The sequence below is a fragment of the Alexandromys fortis genome, unplaced genomic scaffold (genome assembly GCF_014885135.2).
Source record: "Alexandromys fortis isolate MF-2015 unplaced genomic scaffold, M_Fortis_MF-2015_v1.1 scaffold_18, whole genome shotgun sequence".
NCBI classification, from domain to species: Eukaryota; Metazoa; Chordata; class Mammalia; order Rodentia; family Cricetidae; genus Alexandromys; species Alexandromys fortis.
Window position 1 is genome coordinate 18,849,994 of NW_026067897.1, and position 3,385 is coordinate 18,853,378.

Consider the following 3,385-nt stretch of genomic DNA (forward strand, 5'->3'; position numbering starts at 1 on the left):
GAAGATGGGGTGTGCTTATGGTTTTTGACTGTACAAGTGACTCTTGACAGTCACTTCTGATGTCCTGACAGTAGGTGGCACTGTACGCCCGGATTTCTTTTTTCTTTTCTTTTCTTTTTTTTAATATTTATTTATTTATTATGTATACAATATTCTGTCTGTGGTGCAGGCCAGAAGAGGGCACCAGACCTCATTACAGATGGTTGTGAGCCACCATGTGGTTGCTGGGAATTGAACTCAGGACCTTTGGAAGAGCAGGCAATGCTCTTAACCTCTGAGCCATCTCTCCTTTCTGCCATAGACTGACCTAAGGCACAAGGTAGGTAGGGTGGCAGCATCTTTGGTGACTTCGGGTGAGTGCAACCCTCAGTGGCGACATAGTACCTGTTAAAAATTCATTTTGCATATCAGGATAGATTTGGTGTGTCATTCTTTGGGCTGTTGGTCTCATTCCAACTTGGAGGTAAACATTTCTTTTATATCTTCTGAAAAACATTCAACAAAGATTAAAGGACATTCTAGATGAGGCTAGACAGAAGCATGCATAAACAGAGTAGAAATCACTGTGCATATGGCCATATTGTTTGAAGATGCCAAGAGACCAGAATGATGCTGGTGGACTCATATCCTCTATGATTAAACATAAAAATAAAGATGACTTTCAGTCAATATATTAAGAACAAAGCATTATTTCTAACAGTCCTACATTTCCACCATATACCTCTATCAGAGATGTCAGTTTTTTATTTCCACGCCTCTATCATTTTGCGCGAGTAGTAGTCTGAAACTTGCTTTTCCCGGAGTGTAAATTTCAGGGGAAATAAACTATTTTGTGAGCCATATACTTAAGTTGTATTAAGATTTTGTTTTAATTGCTTCTGGGGCATCTATCCCACAATTATTAAAATGTTTCTAAGTTGTGCTTCATTTGCATTGTAACCTTAAAATCGCTTAGAAGATTGCATCAGTCTCCAAATGGCACAAACACTGTGAGTTTCTTCGGTGATCCATTGGCCGGTGCTTTTAAAGCTTCCCTTATAAAAATTGATGGAATTTGAAAAACACCCAGCCTTCACAATAACTGGATGTTATGTTTATTTTGTCATCAATGATTGTTTTTGTCTGGCAGCTCCTTGACTTTTATGAGAACTGAGAAGAGTGTGTCTTTTACTTATCTTAATGAAATTATGGAGATGAAATTTATGAAATAGCCAACATCAAAAAAGGGTAGGCTCTCCAGTTCTAGTGTTTTAGTGCCGAAACACTCTGTATTCAGTGCAGTGGGGATATGAAGCGAGGTAGCACATTGATGCACTTAAGAAATCTGAGTGACTTATCCCGCTTCTCGAGGAGAGTTCTGAATATGCAATGAGGGTGAGCAGCAACCCCTGGGCAAATGGAGTTCTTTGGTGCCCATGAAAGGGATGGTGTCTGTATTTCCTTACACATGTAACTGTCTAGTTGCTGACATTTTGTGATCTGTATTTTATTTGTGATTTGCTTGTGTCTAGACACTTAGCCAGTAGCAGCTCTTGTCCGTTATATGTGTCAGGCAGGACAGCAGAGTAGCCCAGAGACACTTGCTAAATTGCATTAAAAAGATAAAGAACCTTCTTACCTAAAATGTCCCTTTTCCCTTTTACAATTGTCACTAGTGATGTAGCTGATATTCTTATGATATTGCATATGCGCTCATTTTGCCCCATATTGAAAACATCCAAACACATACTTCTTTTTAATACATTATTTTTCTATTCATCCCTTATAGAAGTCTTCTGAAACTATGGTTAAGTTCCCATTGTGGCAGGATTTATGTATACTACATTTTATTTGAGCAACTGAAGAATGGTGATATTTGTTAAGGATAGCACATTAGGAGAAAAATTAGGCTATGATACATATGATGCTTGAAATGATTAAATACCTTTTAGCCAATATTATTTTATATACTTCAAGTTTGTTCTATACCATTTGCTTGAAATATTGTAGCAACATTGTGTTAAAATAATCCCAAATTCATAATGCAAATGAGATACATAATTCTAACCCGGTTACATGTATTCTTAATCAACTCTCTAACAAGGACATATATTTTAGAGGATAAAGGAGCCATCATGAGATCAGAAAATCTAACTAATCTTAACTTAAAGGACTGGAACATAGTCTTCTTTTATTTATGCATCCAGTTATAGACCGTTTTGGCCCATAAGGGAAGCCACTTAAGAGTGCAGCTGATTTCTATAGACACTGCATTAACAGACCATCATGCATGGTAACCACTGGAGAGTTCCTGCTCCGGAAATAAAACATTAGCATGGTGTTTTAGCACCGTTCCTTGCTGTGGCAAAATATCTAACAAAAACAACAAAGCAAGAGTTTACTTAGGCTCAGAGTTTGAAGGTTGAGTCCATCATGGTAGGGAGGGCATGGGGAAGAAAGCGAGGCAGCTTCTCCTGTTGTGCCGTCAGGAAACAAGAAGATGTGCGCTCCTGTTCAGCTGTCTTTTTCATTTTCATGTAGCCCCAGTCACTAGTTCACGGAGCGGCACTGCTCACATTTCGGGTGGGTCTTATCTCTTTAGTTAACCTAACATAAGAACTCCCTCATAGACAGGCCCAGAGGCGTGGCTCCTAGGTGATTCTAGATCCTGTTAAGTAGACAATGTAGATCATCACCTATGGGGAAAGTCTGCTTAGTCACCTTTGAGAGAACATGTCCTGCTCTGGCTTTCCGGACACCCAGATTCTGTGGTCACTTACCTTGTCCCGGTTCTATGCATAGATCTGGTGGGAATAAAGTCGTCACCTCCTTCAGTGTTTAGAACTCCAATGATGCACCATGAATACCATCCCCCCAGTAACTTAGCCTTGGGTATCTATTAATACACTTTTTAATTTTCCAGTTGCTGAGAAGATTCTAGCACTAAAGAAATCCATTTCCGTCTTTGGATATGGAATGCGATTGTTTCTCTTCTTTGCTAGGGAGCCACACAGTGTCCTAGTTTTTTAAAGCACAACGGCATTGAACCTCTATGGGCTGTTTGTACCCTCTGAGATCCATTTTCATCATGAGCAGGGCTTCCTACACCTACATAGGTGGAGGATTACAGAAAGTTTCAATATTCTTGAAAGCAGTTTTTTAAAAACAAGGTTGACTTCTGTGGGGATAATATTGTGTAGGCTTGCTGAGGCCAAGGGTTAAAGTCAGGTGTTCTCCCCTGTTAGCCTCCATCTTATTTTCTGAGAGAGGGTCTCTCACTGAGCCTGAGCCTGAAACTCACTGATTTGTTTAGACTGGGTAGCCAGAGTGTGTAAAGTATTATCTCCTCTCTTTCTTTCTTTCTTTCTTTCTTTCTTTCTTTCTTTCTTTCTTTCTTTCTTTCTTT